The sequence below is a fragment of the Uranotaenia lowii genome, chromosome 3 (genome assembly GCF_029784155.1).
Source record: "Uranotaenia lowii strain MFRU-FL chromosome 3, ASM2978415v1, whole genome shotgun sequence".
In the NCBI taxonomy this organism is placed as follows: domain Eukaryota; kingdom Metazoa; phylum Arthropoda; class Insecta; order Diptera; family Culicidae; genus Uranotaenia; species Uranotaenia lowii.
The window spans coordinates 156190071-156208945 of NC_073693.1; the positions used below are offsets into that span (position 1 = coordinate 156190071).

General features: G+C 34.9%; 1 long non-coding RNA gene across 1 annotated transcript; it reads right to left on the reverse strand.

The window, feature by feature from the left end:
- Positions 1-1182: 1182 nt before the first annotated feature.
- Positions 1183-1952, reverse strand: LOC129757839 (uncharacterized). The gene is made up of 3 exons (XR_008739825.1): positions 1817-1952; positions 1482-1729; positions 1183-1403 (listed from the first exon to the last, which is right to left on the reverse strand). It is a non-coding gene; the product is annotated as an uncharacterized LOC129757839 (long non-coding RNA).
- Positions 1953-18875: the final 16923 nt, after the last annotated feature.

An 18875-nucleotide genomic window follows, 5' to 3' on the forward strand; every position in this document is an offset into this window, starting at 1 on the left:
CAGCTTCACAACATAGCTTCTGACGTTGATTTTAAGCTTTTCTCATAATTTGTCTCAGCTTTCGATTGTCAAACATGTACACTTTTTACCGCTCTGGCAAGTTTATTTTTAATTGAATTAAAATTTTTTGGAACATCTAAATTTGAAATTTTAATGGCGTTGAAATCATTTTTTTGTACTTTTAAACGGATAAATATCCCAACTAACACTTTTATATTTCAAAGACACTACAAGGGAGCATAAGCCCTTTGTTGAAAGTCACCCGCAAGTTTTGTAAGTTCTTTAAAAACATAAAATGCTTATAAGTACAAAAAAGTTCAATTTCAGGTTGTTTTCCAGGCAAGACTAGAAAAACTTCATGAAACCATAGGAACATACTCGTTCCATTGTCGGGATCCTACGTCGAGGATCCAAGGTTTGCCGTCTTCTTGACGTACGTTTTATGTGACTTATTTTGCCCAATTCCTATGAGTGAGCTATATGCACTCATTAATGAGCTTGAAAGTTGCAAGAGTGATTTGTATGTACGTTGTAAGGGACTTATGTCACATAAAAGGCACAAAAGTGCTCAAAACGGGACTTGTTTTACCCAATTCTCATCAATGATATAAATGTACTCATTAATGAACTTGAAAGTTGCAAAAGAGATTTACATGGACGTTGTAAGGGACTTATGTCACATGAAGGGAACTTAAGTGCTCAAAACGGGACTAATTTTACCCAATTCACATGAGTGAATTCTATGAACTCATTAATGAACTTGAAAGATGCAAAAGTGATTTATATGTTCCTACACGCAGAAAAATTTATTTTAGGAATAATAAAATTTTGAAGGAAAATAATAAAAATTTTGGTTGGGAAAAAGCACAAATATAAATTCGATTACTTTGATAAGAAAGTGTAGTTGAAATTCAAGCATCTGTTTTTATATAATTCATATAGACCCTTTTTGAAAATGAAACGTTTATCTCGTCAAAACAACAAAATTTTTGTGAAAAAAAATTCATCAAAGTTGGTTAAAATTTAAGAATTTGGATTGGTTCAAAAAAACAAAATGTTTTTTAATAGTAACAATTCAAATGAAAGATCAACTATTTCTAAGTTTAATCCTATTTAATTTTTAATGGCTTTGTTTTTCGTCACTTAATAAAACACATCATTAATTAAATTGTAGGTATTTATTCGTATATCATTTATTATACTCACTGCCTTCGATTTTTTTTTTGTCTCACCAGACAGCTCTTCCGGCAGCAACAACTAACCGAAAACGCAACCAGCGGTCGAAGCGCCATCGCCTGTAAGGATTAGGTATCAGCTCCGTCGGCCCGGATGTTAAATTTCTGTTTCTTCCTATGGCCGGATGAGTGCGAATTTAGTTCTGACCCCTGCCATCTGAAATATTCCTGAGCGCAGGAGGAAAAAAAATTGATATTAGTTTAAGGATATTGGACTTATGCCGACTTCTGAGTCGCTCAACTCACTTTATAGCCCTGGCCGGTGGACGTGGGCCAGTCCACGGCGCGGAAGAACGATGATCGGATGGGATTCGACGACTATTTTTTCTGCTTCGGTGACGTTGTCATTGTGCAGCTTCTTTGTGCGGAAAAGGAACTGAATCGTCTTCCAGTATTCCTATTCGGCATGTATTTTGTGCTAGGGCAACTCATCTTTTTTTCAGCCGGTGCACCGATCATGGTCTGAGCTAATCCCTGATGATCAAAGCGGCATCCTGCGAAGAAAAAAAAACAATGTTTAGTAAATTTAAAGAATTCTTTTAAAAGCTCATTTGTGCTTTATGGAGAATATTTAAGCTTACCTAGCTGGGGAATATTAGCTGATCTTTTGTCCATTCCGTATATGGTATTCCGGCTAAAGAAATTAGGGACAGAAAGAATGCGCTCTCGATAATTTTGAGGATTTTTTTTTTCTTTTTTTGCCAATCGAGACTATGACGTACACGTTTGGCTAATAAAACTCATTCTTCGATTCAAAATAATCCATGTTATTCCTTTTTCAAAACAAAATTATTTTTTTATTAAAATAATGCCCCCTCGGCCATACACGATGGCATGGTTTCGACTATTTTGTAAAAATAAAAATAACATAGATTTTGTTATGGTTCAAATTTTCTACCAAAACTACCCATTAAATGTACATTAATACGAAAAAATAAAACAACAAAACGTTTTGTTGAGTCTATCCCCCATTCTTTTTCTGCGTGTACTTTGTAAGGGATTTAAGTCACATAAAGGGCACAAAAGTGCTCAAAACGGGTTTACTAAGTCACAAAAAGGCATTGAGGTGCTATCAATATCACATCATTACCTCGAATTTTAGTTACATTTGGAACAACATCTTGGCATGTTCTTGTGGTAGTGTGTTCGATTCTCACTATAAAGGTCGGGGTTCGATCCCCAAACCGGGAGAATGTTTTTTTTTTCAATAAGTAATTTGGTACTTGAGTGACAATTCTGATGTGAGGTATATGTAGGAAAGAAGCAATTGAGGAATTTGTCGAATTTGGAATCCAGCGCGTGGCATCATGGCGGTTCCATGTTCTGAACATAGTTAATAATCAAAAGAAGGTGATACGGACCGATGCCGAAAGGTGCAATTGAGATAGAGATAGAACTTTTTGCTCATTTTACGATTTTTTCGAAGTTGAATGTGTAAGCTGAATAGAAGTTTATTAAGACTTGTTCTGGAACTTGAAAATATTAATAAAAACTTAAATTTTGAGCTGCATAGAACGTATTTCATATCATTGATAGGGCTGAGTAAGCCTTTTTGTACTAATTTTATGGGACTTTTGATTGCTTGAGTGGTGGAAGAACCACCTGTTTGAAAATGAAATTGAAATGAAATGAATTCAAAACATACGCTTTCCTTTCAATTGGAAACAGTAAAAACTGCTGAACCAATCTAAACAAAACTTTCACGGGTTTACTTTTCTTGATGTTACCGATACAAGAAAACTACGAATGAGCCCAGCTGAGTTGAGTACTCTCTTTTAACAGTGTCAACAGTGTCAAATACGAGGGACTAGGTAAAAAGAGATGATCCGCCAAAGATCACACAAGTTGTTGAAATTGTGGAAAATTGTGGCAATTTGTGCAGGAAAATGGGTAATCTTGAATTAAAAAGAGAGAAACCAGTGCACAGAGAGAGAGAGGCAATTTGCTAATTGTTGCAGTTTGTTGCAAATTGTGTAGTAATTGTAGGATTTTGATAATTAACATTGCTAATGCAAATAATTCTCTCTCTTTTGCAATCCCCCGGTAAACTACCCGAGCGTCAACGAACTGACGGAGCTAAATCCATGGGTATTATTTTATAGATGAAAAGAGATGAAAAATAAAAAAAAATATTTATCTTCTACTTTTTCTTCTACCAAGATCTGATCACAAAAAACGGATTCTTGTGACTTCAAAAATAATTATAATTTAAGGCAATTTCCCGAAACTGCTAGTTCGAGTATACGATTTATGTTGGATTTCTTGAATAGCCTAGGAGTTTTCGACAACATTCGCGAAAATTATCGCTCAATAGAAAATGCCCTGGATTTCAATGTTTCGTCGTTTTACACCGCGGTTTAGGGAATATTACCAAAAATTATCCATTGCAAGATTCGGAACTCTAGGGAAAATCGACGGACAAAATCAAAAAGCGCCACCATCAAATGCTGCGGCAGAAATGCAACTATTTAGTGAAACATGCTGAGGAAAAAAAAACCAATTTATATTACACGGTCGGAAATAACTTTCAGTTTGAGGGTTCATTTGCACGACAAACACACTGAGGTCTTTCTCTACGTGGTCTTGGCTCTCCAGAATTAGCACAGTTTTTCGGTATCAGAGTCTTCAATCGCTATTCAAAGCCTTTTTTTTCCTTCAGAGACCACTTGGACAGATAAATGAAATTTTAGACCCCCTCCTCCCATCCGTGGACAAGCGTGGAAATTTGGCAAATCCCAACCCCCGTCCTCGGATAAGCACGTGGACAGATTTTAATTTTTTTCAATCTAATTTGAGAGTAAGGCCAATGACATAGTGAGAGCGATGCGATGCGAATTGCGAATGCGAATGCGAACGCGGCCAATGTGAACTCGAGCGGCGGAAGAAATTGACATCTGCTTCGTCGCGTTGAGTATGTCAGGTTTAAGCAATTCGCATACATTTTTTTCAAATGTGGTTCGCCGCATTCAATCGCATTCGCCGGTTCGCATCGCATCGCACTCACTATGTCATCGCCCTAAGAAAACATTACTTTTTGCTTTTTGTTATTGAAATGGCTGATTTGGAGAAAAACGAATTAGCACTTCCTGATATTAAATCATTTTAAAAGTTTTAAATTTCTAAATTATCATATTTATCATATGCTTTCAAGTGGCTGCTAGTTGTTCACACTTAAACTGGAAAGCTTTGCAAATTTATGATTTTGATTTAAAGATCTTAGTAAAACTAGATAAAATTTATCAGCATTTGAATGAATTAAAAAATTAAATTAAAACCTTGGGAAAAAATCTGTACACTCAGGCAAATTCTTATTATAATTTTCATAAGATGCGTCTTATGAACCGCTTTTTAGAGTGTAATATTGTGTTTCATAAGAGTCTTATGAAATTCCTTCAGTTTTTATATGAACATCTTATGAAAAATAGAAGAAAGGGCATTGTGAGTGCCCGTTTATTTCCGAAGTTTTGGAAAATATCGCATGTTATACCGATACACAAGAACGGTTCCAGGCTCACCGTAGAAAACAATCGTGGTGTTGCAATTCTCTCTGCAATACCCAAACTTTTTGAGAGTATTGTATTTGATAAGATTTACCCGTGGATTGAAACGCCCAAGAGCAAACATCGAACACAGTTGTACCGGATAAGTTTTTCAATAACGATCCGCCAACTGCACCGTTGATAAAGTCGCGAATGCCATGAAGATGGTAAAACGACTATAATCGAAAAAAAAAAAAAAAAAAAAAGTGGATTGAAACGAAGACTTCGGACGTCCAACATGGTTTTCTCAAGAAACGCTCAACCGTAAAGAACCTACCAGAGTTTGTATCGAGAACCTCACAGTGGAAGATGTCGGTATTATGCAAAAATGGAATAACCGGATCCTGTCTCCAATGGATTCGTTCGTACCTGATCGAAAGAACGCAATAGGTACATCAAACTGGTGAACGTGAGAGCTAGTACTATCTCGGTCAACAGTGGTGATCCACAAGGGAGTCACTTGGGACCCCTTCTTTTCATCGCTGTCATGAACGAATTTCCTGCAGTGCTGTCTGATTTGTTCGCGCTGGTTTATGCCGATGATTTAAAAATGGTTTTTCCTATTCGTCACCCGAAGGATTGCGTGACTCTGCAAAACGCCTTGCACAGGTTCACAGAGTGTTGCAGTATAAAAGGCCCAAAGATCAATTCCTCGAAGTGCAACGTGATAAGATTTTCTCCGAAATTAAGCAATATTGCTTATGAATACCGCTTAGAAAATGATTTCATCATTTCTCGGCAAAGCTCAGTGAAAGACTCAGGAGTGGAGTTGAACGCGGAGTTAATTTTTTCAAAACACATCGAAAAAGTTGCAGCAAATTTCTATGTTCGAATTGGTTAGTAGAATCTGTCACGAGCTGGATAATCCCTACACGATTGTCTCTATCTACCCTCAATTAGTAAGGACTGTCATTGAATATGCCGGCATTGTGTGGCGACCGTACTACAACTTACACAACAACAGACCAGAGAGAGTTCAGAAGAAGTTCTTGAAATACGCTTTGAGAAACCTTGGGTAGCAAGCAGAAATGCCGAAGGTCGCAGCAGTTTACGAAGCGTAAAGCCATTTCAACTAGCTACTCGCATACAGAATTATGCCAGAAACGAACCAATGTAACGAATGATGGCTTTTTACAACGCAAACGTCGATATTATTCAACTAAGCAGGACCACAGAACAAATCAAAAGTATAATTTTGCAGTGCTCTTTTACAAATTATCAATTACTGTAGTTATCTAGTGTCATTTATATTATAAAACAAGATAAAGGGCTGCAGTCTGAGATCTAATAAAAAAAAACAAAACAAAACAACCGTAAACTGGGGGAACTTTGATCACCGGGGTAACTTTGATCAATATGAAATTTTTGCAGATAATCATCGTTGACTAAGTCTGAAGATAAAATATCTGAAAACTTTATTCTACGTTTGAAAGCCTATAAATTAGGTTTCAAATAGGCTGAAATGGTTTCTAGTTGGAGATTTTTTTTATATTACTTAAAATGTAGTTTTAAATTTTAAAATATCTGTTTTTTAAAGACTTTCAAAAACACTTCTCCTGATAAAATTTAAGCATTCAGAAGCAAATGTGTATTTTTTAAATGAATGTTTATCTCTTTTCCTTTGTATAGTTATAATTTTAGAGTAATTTTAAGGGTAATTATATGGTTATTTTTGGATATTTAAATGAAAAAACGGAATGAGAAAGCCTGTATAGCACAAATGGCTAAAAATCCTTTCAAATGGCTAAGTTTCAATAAATAAAGAACATAGGAACAGTGGGTGGACCTAGAAAAATGCATGAAGGTAAAATTTCATTCGTTTTTTAGGCCAAAAGTTATCGGAATATGTTTATAATTTTTGCAACTAAATGTATGCAGGTCCTTCTTTTGAATATATTTGTTTATGAAAAAAAAAAAACGTTGAAAAATTCATTTGAGTCCAAACAAAAAATTACTGTTATTGATATTTTAAGCCTTCTCTGCAAATTGGCATCAAAACAATAATTTTGAAGATGTTGGCATACGTTAAAACTATAATGATCAAAGTTACCCCGAAACATGAAATCTGGTTTTGTAACAAACATTTTGTTATAGCCACTATTTTCGTTTGGTTATTCTGCTATCAATGATCATGCTTTAAAGTTCCTACCTCAGTAAGTATTTTAAAACTTTTTAGTGTTACAAAAAAGCAACCCTTTCCAAAATATTCGAAATTGAATTAAAAAAGTGGTCAATTTTTCCCCAGTTAACGGTTCCTTCAAAATCATAAATATTTTTCATTTTCCCTTTAGAATACTGTATTTTCTAGAGAAATTCAATTTATTGATCAATTATACTTGTATTAATCCGTTATGCATCATACAATACAAATCTATTCACGGAAAGTCTTTAGAAACTAAACTTAGTTAGCTGAAATTGTGACATAAAACAAACAAAATAATTTTTTTTTGTTTATCGAGGTTCCACAAAATATGAGAAAGTGTTTTTAACTTTTTTTTTATCCATTGTCACTTTTTGATACTTCAAGCCCAAAGAAGCCTATTTTATACTCATTTTGGAACTTTTATACTGAACGGATGCGATTGAAATGTCACAAAAAAAGCTATTTGAGGAAATCAATACTGATGTTATGAAATCGCTTGGTACATCTTTGTACCTGAAAATAATCACATTTTCGTAGGTGATGGAGAGAATTAGAGAAACATGAGCTATCAAAGAACGACAGAACATAAGCCGTAAATATCATGATTTTTTCGAAAAAGATACAATGGCTCACCGGCAGGACTTGAACCTGCAATCTCCGCGGAGGAACTTTCTGGAACTCCATAGAAGGCTATTTGAGACCGAATTTGTAATAACGGTATTTATACTTGCAAACTACTAAGACTTTTTTATGATTTTGGAATTTTTCGATATAAGTGAAATAGTGGAATAATGAAGACGCTTATTAAACGATACAAAGTAGCTTAAATATGTGAATGACATCGCTGTATCGTTTTCAGACTATAAAGAAATATTCCTATCTTATTAGAAACTAAAAAAGTATAATCTAACGTTTTGAAGCGCAAATGTTCTACGTTTCCAAACAGCGTTACCACAGCATGATATGGGCGTATTCGTTCGCCTATTACTTTTTTTTCATATTTACTTTAAGATAATTTTCAATAATTTCTGACACTTGAAATGAAATTGTTCCGAACTGATCTCAGTACGGCTCCCTTCTTCAAGTATCTACGTTTGATATCGGCAACTCGTAGTACACATAAAAACAAATCTACTGCACATATGTTGCAGCATAATCATTAAAAGCTCCGGCTTATTCGCACTCCGGCCGGCCCAGGAAGTAGATCATATGCCGGCTATTATCGCAAAAACCCGACAGGCACTCCGACTGCCCTTCGTCCGGCATCCAAATAAACAAACAATCAAACAAACTCACATCCGGCTGCCGGCTGCAACAGTTGGCATAATCCATAATAAACTTTAATTTTTCAAAACATATCCCTTCCAACAGGCACGACGGCAACAATGTAATTAACTTTATACGACTATGGCTGAATTTTTAATTCCCCAAAGCCCTACGTCCGGTTTCCTCGCAAAGCCTAGCCAGCCGATTTCCCAACGTTTCCTTTTACCTTTCCTCCGGTCTCGGTCTAAAATTGCAGCCCTTTGGTGGACACTATCGAATGTATATCTCGTGTAGTTTCATATCTGAGCTCTTCGCCGGACTCCGCCTCACTTTCTCTGGCCTCTGGCAGGCAGCAACAATCTGCAGAATAAAATGTTCCCAACAACAACGTCGAAGTTCTGTCTACTGATGATATCCTGCTTTCTGGTCGTCGTCGTCGTTGTTGTTTGCTTTGCACATTCGGTTCTGTGTTCCCTTGCTCTGTTCATTCTCATTCGAATCCGACGAGATGGTTTGGATGTTTGGGGGTTTGGGGTTGTTATTGTTGCTTCTGTTGATTCCAGCATTCCACCAACACCCACGTCACCCCACCTCGGAAAAACAAACGCGGGGAGGTGCCATTATGTGTCTGATGTAGTCAGAGAGAGTGAATGGGGCCCGGCTTTTGGGATGATGACTCTGTATCTCGGTTTTGATCCAAGTCAAGTAGTAGTCTATATAGTCTGGTCGACGAATGTAGGCAATGAATGTCCCTTCCCTCTTGGCAGTCCTTGAAACCTACCTCTACGGCTGTTTTTATTGGCGATTGCAGCACGGAATACACCACGGCTTGGTCCAATTCAGGCAGCACTCGAGGCTTAGTTCTGTTGATCGACTTTTGCAGTCTGTCTTCGTTCATTTACATTCAAGTATCGGGCGCATATATGAAAAACTTATTAAATTTTTTTGAGTAATTTCAAGCTGGGTACTTCTTTCGTGATCAACTTGAAAAAAGCAATGAACTTTTATTTTTAACGAATGTATCGTGAAAAACTGTTTTTTTTTTGTACCAGGCTTTATATGTAAAATTGTATATGTATATGTAAAACGGATATCATTTTGCTTTTCGACAAATTTTCAGAAAATATAAAAACTAAGAAGCTTAACAATTTTTGTAGAGCTTCGATTTATATTTTTAATAAGAAGTAATGAATCCAAAAATTGTTCACAATTTTTTCTGAATATCATAATATGAGTGTAGTTATGTATATAGATGAGGTTGTAAATACCGTATTAAAAAATAGTTTTACTAAAATTCCTCGAATATTTTTGCTAAGATATAAAAATAACATGAATAACTCAAATAATTTACCCTTTACAGTCCCTGGAGTGTCAATGTGACACTTCTGACTAAAACCAATATATCTCTCGTGTTTCTCAACCGATTTTTACCAAACTTATAGTTTTGGAAACCTCGTACTGTAACTTAAAGCTTAGTTCTTTTAGAAATGGGACAGTTACGAATGCTTGTATCTCAAAAACCTTTCATTTGATCTTAATACTTATTATGAAGGAAATGAAGGTGATCTTATGACAATTCATAAAAAAATTTGGAGAAAATTATTTTTTGTTTTTTTGTAAGAATAAATTTTACTTTATTCTTGATACCTCCCATCAGCCAGCGCACACTCTTTTCAGTCATTATATTGATAAGTTTTTTAAACTTATACTTCGTCTAATCTGTATTTTAGGTCGCTACATCCTCCTTCTTCAATTTCTGATACTTTTCGGATCAAGACTTCTCTTTTCAAAGAAACTGATGGCAATTTGTGGATACAGCTGTTTCGAAATTAACAAATTTGATTATTTTTGAGCCACTTTTTGAGCGTTTTTAATGGAGTTTCTGCTGGCAAAATCTGGCAATAACGCAGTAAAACCATCATGAGATTGAACTTAAAGTATAATAGGTTATTAAAGATCGTAGATTGCGCCGGGTACATAAAAGATTACTTTTTTTAGACAATTAAAACAGCGAAAACCATAGTTTTCGTTTTAAAAATTGTTGTTTTTTTTCCACAGGAGCAGAATTTTGGCAAATCATTATATTGTATACAAAATCACCAGCAAATACATTCTTTAATATACTCGGGACCTTGCCACGAGCAGACATGGTGTTGGATTCAAACGCTGGAATTTGTTTAGAATAGGGTATTTCATAAGTTTATTCGTTCATCAGAAATCATCTGTCCCATAGCCTCGAAACCGCCTATACAGCTTACGAGCTGTGGAACTAGCAAAAATTTGTTGTTTGAGTTTCTGTTTGAATGACTTATTACCAGGCAACACTTTCAGCTTATCGAAGGAATTTTTTTTTTAATTTATTTTTTAAATTTCAGCGATTTACCCTTAGTTTTTCGCTTTTTGAGAACTAAAAATGCTGGTATGAGACTTGAAATTATTTATTTTCTCCTTTTTCTTTTGCATCGTAAATATCTCAAAAATTCGTAATATTTAAATTTAGAAGAAAAATAGGTCGGATAGTACTTTTTACAGGCAACAAAATGCTGTCAAAATTTTGAATTTCCGATTACTAGTAAACGAGCTATAAGCAAAAAAAGTGTCCCATTTCTAAAAGAACTAAGCTTTAGATATGTTTTTTCAGACATTATTCAAATATAACACTTAAGTTTTCTGTTATTCAAAGTTTAAAAAAAATACAAAACGCTGAACCTACTTTACATTTTCTAGTTTTGATACCGACGAGTGAACGAAAACAGAAAAAAACGCATGTGGCTGCGTAAAGTTTCTACGGATTTTACACCATTTTTTTACATTTTTGTGGTCATGGTCTTAAAAATTAAAGAAAAATATATCATTATGTGCAACGTATAGCTTCTAACTTCAGCTTTCTTGGATACAAAGTGATTTTTTAGCACTCCGTAGCTGATTTCCAGTCATGATCAAATGATACCAAAGTAACACAGATTGAGCTAACTAGAAGTTGGATGTTTATTATGGTTTTATTTCGGCATTTTTTTGTGGAGCTCGTGACGGCTTAATCTTGGTCATGCAAAATGCATATACTCTTGAATCGACCATATGTTATCAGCACTCAGTGCCTGATAATTAAACTGCCATAAAACTTAGTGACAGTTCTCGATTAAAGTGTCAAAACAGGACACGCTCAGATTAGAAAGCACATATTTGAATTGGAATTCCCATTTTTACACATTTTTGATAAGTTATGTGTCTTGGTTTTGAGTTAAAATGAAAAATGAATGTTCAAAAACCTTTGAAAACTTCAAATTACCGGAAGTGGAATGAAAATTTCTAGAATATGAGTATCGAGTGATACGGCCCAAATAGTAAGAAAAAAAATTTTTGTTTGACGCTATGATTGATCCAAGATGGCGGTTTTTATTTTCAAAGCTGTAAATTACTGAAAATATCAAGAAAGACAATATGGTTATTAGGTGAAAGTAATAAACGAGAAGTAGTGTAATTTAGTTGTCCTTGGCCATCTTAAATTCCAAGATGGTTACCACTCAACTTGAAAATACTGTAAATGACCGAAAATTGCTGAACCCTTTTTATATGGGAATTCGCTGAAAGAGATCAACAAAGAACAGAAGTCGAATTTCGTTATCGGACGCCATCTTAAAATCCAAGATGGCGGCTTCCGCTGAACTTTTAAATGTTGTTATTGACTCAAAATCGCATGAAATCTTAACAATATTGGCATTCGGTAAAAGGGCTAACCAGTAGAAGTCGAATTTCGCTATCTGACGTCATCTTGAAATCCAAAATGGTGGCTTTCGCTTTACTTTAAATGCTATAAATGAAAATAAATTGCATTAAACCGCTACTATATGGGTATTGGGTGGAAGGGCTGAACAAGAAGAAGACGATTTTTTTCTTTCTGACGCCATCTTGAAATCCAAGATGGTGGCTTCGGCTGAAATTTGAAATGCTGTTAATCACTGGAAATCAAATGAAACTTTCACAACATGAGTTTCGAAAGAAAAAGTTAAACTAGTAGAAGCCAAATATCGCTATCCGACGCCATAATAAAATCCAAGATGGCGGCTTCTGCAGAACTTTAAAATGATTTAAATGACTAAAAATTGCATGAAACTCATACAAATTGGTATTGGCTGAACGCTAAACTAAAAGAAGTCTTAGTTCGATATCAGACGCCATCTCGAAATCCAAGATGGCAGCTTCCACTGAACTTCAAAATGCTGTTAATAACTGAAAATCGCATGAAACTTCCACAATATGAGTACTGGATGAAAGGACCAAACAAATTGCAGTCGAATTTCACTACCAGACGTCATCTTGTAATCCAAGATGGCGGCTAACTGGAAGAAGTCGAATTTCGATATCTGAAGCCATCTTTAATCCAAGATGGCGGCGTTCGAATTTCTTTTCAAAGCTATAAAATTACTTAAAATCCAATGAAACATCCACAATACGGGGTGTAAGGTGAAGGTGCCAAAAACAAACAGGTTCTGGTTCTTCTAGTTAAGTCTTTTTACCCATTACCAATATTGTAAAGCTTTCGAGCGATTTTCAGTCATTCAGTCAGTTCAGTGGAAGCCGCTATCTTGGATTTCAAGATTAAGCCAGAAAGAGGAATTCAACTTCTACTGGTTTTGACATTAAACCCAATAATATTATTGGGGGAATTTCATGCGATTTTAGCGATAAACAGTTTTTCAAAGCTATGCGGAAGCCGCAATCTTCGAATTCAAGATTGCGTCTGATAGCCAAATTCGATTTCTACTCGTTGATCGCTTTGAACTAATACCCTAATATTGTGAGAGTTTTATGCGATTGTCAGTCATTTATAGTATTTTCGAGTTAAACGGCAGCCGCCATCTTGGCTTTCAAGATGGCGTCGAAAATAAGAAAATCGACTTCTTCTAGCTTAGCCCTTTAATCCAATACCCATATAGTGGTGGTTTAATGCAACTTTTTGTCATTTACAGCACTTAAAGTTGAGCGGATGCCGCCATCTTGAATTTCAAGATTGCGTCAGTCAACGAAATTTAACTTCTACTCGTTTAGCCCATCAAATAACCATATTTTAAAGGTTTCGTGAGATTTTTAGTTATTTACGGCTTTGAAAATTACAAATGAATGGCGTTTGGGCACTTCCACTCAATACTCATATTGTAGATATTCATTCCACTTCTGGTGATTTGAAGTATTAAAAAATGTGTGTGTATTTTTTTTAATTTTAACTCGAAACCAACACACGTTACTTATCAAAAATGTGTTAAAATGGGAATTCCAATTCAAATATCTGCATTCTAACCTGAGCATGTCCTGTTTTGAAATCTTGATCGAGAACTGTTACAAAGTTTTATGGCGGTTTAATAATCAAGCACTGTGCTATTATAAAATATGCTTGAGAAAGCTTGCAGCAAACTCCTAAGTTTGTGTTTTATTTTAGTTTTAACAGAGCTTTCACAACTCTTCCAAAACAACAAAAACAGCATGTTTTGTAAGCGTTATCAAAACTATCGAAAAACAAATTTTCTGATGCTAGTTGGCTTTATCTGTGTTACTTGGGTTTGTTGAGGCTTTCTCCTATCTTACAGTATAAACAGTATATATTTTAGCTTCCCAAAAATAAACAGAGTCAATTAAAAATTGTTAACATAAAACTTTGGGTTCTCGACTAAGTGAAACTTTATTAGTTCATGATATTGAGTGTATTTTTCATTTAAAAACTGTTAAAGGATTATAATAAACCACTTCGGTATAGACATTTATAAACTGTTATAGCTATGGATGCCGTTTTTAATAGTTTGGAGTTGAAAATAAAAAATCCTTATTTATATTTTTGTGTTTATGTTGTTGTTCAAGTTTGTGTCATGAAAGATGTATAAAAAATCCTAAAAAATGTCTACTCACATCAGAACGTTCCTTGAATATTGATAATTCGAATCTTGAATAATAAAATTTGATGTCACTGACTTAAAAAATTGACTTTTTTCCAACTTTTTGTAAATTTGAACCACTGTACGTCAGTCATAAAGTACAAACTTATTACAAACTTACCGTTCTGTATTTTTCCTACCGATCCATTGACTGTTATGACGTGGCCGGCGCCGTTATTTATGGTCAAAGAGAGAGTATCAGTTTTGTGCATTGAGAGTAAGATGGTAATCCCAAACATCATTCCTTCCTCCTTCAGAGGAAAATTGAAGAACAGCATTTCGTGTTCAGTGATTCAAATGGATGTGCATAGTCAATCAAGTTGGACTTTGTGAGAGCAAAAATAATTAGTTTTGGGAGATTTTAAATGTTTTTTAAAGAAGTGTGTAAGTTGTTGTATATGTAGAAATTTTGAAACCTGTTATGTACAGTGACCTGCACAAATAAAAATCCACTCATCGTTTTAATCTGAAAATGCCAGTATTTTCAGTTTCTCATAATATTTTAAAAATTAAAGAGAGTTTATTGTAAAACTAATCGAGTTCATTATAAATTCAAAATTGATTCTGGGATTATTCTATGAGTTTCAAGTTTTCATCAAACATTGTCCAATAATTTACGCATAGTTTTCAGTTTAATATTGAAAGTTTATTGATAAGTATTTGATGCGGAAATCAAGCGTTATTATTTCATACAAATGAGTCATGATTCATGAACGAATTGAACGCGATTTTAAATGGATTTTCTTCCTTTTTTTTGAATGATTGCATGGAACATCATTCAAAAGCAAGATATCGGTGTGGTCTACCTTAAGACACGTGCCCTCAATTACGCATCGAATCAACAGACGTGAGAATGCATGAGCGGGGAAAATCGAAAATTCGATAGCTTCCTTCGCCTTTGATCTACCAACGCTCTTTCATCGGATCCATTTCCAGGGGTCGACCACAAGGTGCAGGATTTCGGAAAGGTTATGACATACAAATGAATTTCCCTTCCCCGAGATTTTTGTCGGAGCAAAGCGGATTGAAGGAGGGAAAAAACCAGTGCGAAGCCTAGATCCGCCTCGCAAATTAGCGGCTGCAAACGTGCAGAAAGGAGCAAGAAGAATCGCCTGGAAACATGGGCTTCCGTTCTACTATTATGGCGATGGCCCCGGTACGATCTTCCGCATTTGGCGCCGGATAGGATCGGATCGGAAAGAAAGACTAACATCATTGGAACGCCTTGAAAACTGCTTCGGACATTTGGGGAGGAATGGATTTTTTTGCCATGTTTTGTGCAGTTTTCACTATCGGTTTCTCGGAATCGAAACGAGTGCATTCCATGCAACCGACTGCTTGCTGCAGCCAGGACGTTAGGCCGTTCGTTCTTAGTATGAAGCCTTCCCAAAATCAAACGGGGCCAAAATTAGAAAACGGCTTTTTTCTACATGTTCTTTTTTTCGCTGAGCCTTTCGGTTCATGTGGATTAGTACGAGACAGGACCTGTCAACTGAATACTCATTTGCAGTCCGATTTTTTCCTTCTTCTTAGCCCATCAACACGTCAAGCTCTTTTAACTTTGCTCTTTTCATCAAGCACTTTGAAACAAACTTATAAATATTTTAAAAATTTAAAAATACATTATGCAATGGTAAATATGTTTAAAATCTTATAAAAAAATATATTTTTAATAATCACACAAACATGAAAGCACATAGAAGACCTTGATATTTCGCATGAAACCCAAAAAATATTGGTATCGAGTGGAAGGGCTGGACGAGTAGACGTCGAATTTCACTATCTGATGCCATCTTGGATTCTATGATGAAGTCGGATTGCGAAATTCGACATGTACTCATTGAGAAATTTCTCCTAATACCCATTTTATGGGAATTTAACCCTCATCCGGATCAGATTTCATTACCCTAATCAGCACTAGGAATGTCAATTTGACACTACAAGATAAAATCGTTATTACTTTTGGCGTGTTAAACCGATCTGAACAATACTTATATCAAAAGAAACGTTGTAATGTCAGTAAAATACATAAACACATTAACTTCAGCTTTCATATGCATAAGACAAATATTTTTTTGGACGTGTTATATATGAACTACAGCAGTTTTCCTGAGGCATGTTTTTTGGATTTTTTTTTTCTTTCATGCTGAATAACGAGTAAACTAAAAGCTTTAGCTATATATAATGTTCTTAACATATTTTTCTGACATTACAAGGTTTCTATTGATATAAGTTTTCAATGAAATTCATGATAATTCAAACAACTTTGATAGATTTTACTGTTGGAGTGTCAAATTGACACTCTAAGTCGGAAAATGGAGTTTTGTCCAGACTTCCAGGGTTCGTCCACAAAAAAAAGTAAAGATACAATATTACAGAACATTTGAATTCATTTAGGGTCCCTGAAGAATTTTTTGTATTTGGAAGCTTCTGAAAAAAGTAACAAGCCTTCAAACTTGCAATAGTGTCAAAATGACACTCTAATGCGGATGAAGGTTAAAGTGATTTTCAGTTATTAAAAGTGGAAGCCGCCATCTACGATTTCAAGGAGGCTTCAGACAGCAAAATTTGTCTTCTGGATGTTGATACCAGCATTTTTGAGTCTAGTGGAAGCAGCCATCTTGGATTTCAAGATGGCGTCAGACAACGAAGTTCGACTTCTCTAGTTGAGCCCTTTTACCCAATACCCACATCGTGGGGTTTCCTCAACCTGTATACACATCCCAGGTGGCGATGGAAATCACGTGCTAAGTATTAGTAAAAGTTTTTTTTTGTAAACATTGAAACCATGACAATTCGTGACGTCAGTTGCATTTCCAAACAAACAACCAACAGCGAAATCTATAGAGAAAAAAATCATTGCCAACTGCTGTTTACGATTCTCGCCTAGGATACATAAACATCCTGGCAAGTGACGTAGGCTTTGTTTACCTTTTAACTTCTTGAATAACGAGTTCTGTATTAGTGTGCGCGTTTCTTCATCACCTTCTTTGTACCAGATTGGAGTTTCCTGCTATTTTTTGTCATTTACAGCATTAAAGTTGAACGGATGCAGCCATCTTGGATTTCAAGATGGCGTCCGATAGCGAAATTCGACTTCTATTCGTATATTAGCCCTTTCACACAACGTCAATATTGTTTGTTGGTGTTTTATGCAATTTTAAGTCATTTACAACATTTTAAAGTTCAGCTGAAGCCGCCATCTTGGACTTTAAGAATTCGGACTTCAATTCATGGTTTAGTTCCACCGGTCATTCACAACCAATCCCTTTTCATTCAAAAAGTCTGTCCTCATTTACGGTACTAATGATTAACATTTCAGAAATGTAGAACTCATTCTAAGCGTGTAATTTTTTGGCTTGCGAGGAAACGTCAACTTTTAGCTTTTTATATGGCTCTTATAACCATCATAAAAAATTGCTTTATAAAAGTTTGAATGATCGACATTTTAAAGCATAATGGTTTTATCGAGGTTTAAAAAATTGGTCATGAATACGATTCAAGGATAGTGCAAAATGGATTTTAGCTTTATAAGAGTTCTGGTGATGTAATAAAATGCGCTTTAGCTTTTAATGCAGATGAACGCTTTAGTCCTAACGAAGATTTGCTGATCATAATTAGACTTAAAATGTTACTTGGGAAAACTTATCTGAAAATCAGCTGACAATCTTCAATAAACAAGCAATTTATTAATTTTTGTCAATTTTTTTTTTAATTTTAGAGCACTGTGCGAAGTCACATATGCTCCCAAGAAAATGATTTTGTTCTGGGAGTGTGGGTTAGAGGATTTGATCAGCAAACACTTTTTATCAGTGTGATCTAGTAAAAACTCAAACACTTTCTAATACGGCACTTTTAAAATAAAAATCTTGAAATCAAAAAGTTTTTTTTATCGTCCCCATCGGTGACAAATGATCTTTTACTGCGGAGTTAATTTTGATAACTTTTTATCAAAAAAAAAATTCGATACAATTAGAAGCGCAACATTTTTATGCGTGAAAAGCATTATAAACTCGAATTGACTTTAAATCTTATAATAGAGTAAATAAATACAGCTTTGTTTGTAATTAGGTCAAAGCTTTGTTTGTAATTAGGTCAAAGATATTTGATTATTTAGATAACTATGTAGCTAAATTATCAAACTCCATATTGGAGGGAATTGGTTCGATCAACTTTTTTTCTATCGCAAGAATTTGTTGTTTTGTATCAGTTTTGTTAAAGCCCTTCTCAAGAATTACGTAAATCAGGTATTATAAAGTGTTTTTGTTCTTGTCTGACAAGGACATTTATGTTTTCATTAGGGGAGAGTGGAAATACTTGATCCCCTTTTCTTATTTTCACCATATCTTTTTGGAAGAATTTAGTAACTCGCCGTCTTTGACATTTTCTGGCAGTTTGTAACTTCAAGTTTCTATGCTCCAAAAATTAGAACGATACTTAAACCCGTTGATGAACTAGAAGCATTTTCGTGGGAGTAAAAAAATTGCGATTTTTCTGAAGTTAAGGGAGACTTGATCCCCTATTGAAGGAGACTTGATCTTTAATTCAGGAAACCCTAATCCTTGTATAAAAATCAAACAAAACCCCAAGATAGAATGTTAACTTACTATTTTGGTCATGTTTGTTCTCATTTCACAATTTATAGCAGACATAAGAAGAAAATTCTATAACTTTGTCTCAACGCTAATAACATAGCATACTTAAAGGCACTATTTTTTATAATTAAGAGAAAATTAATTATTTTTACTCTTTTCTTCAGACAATT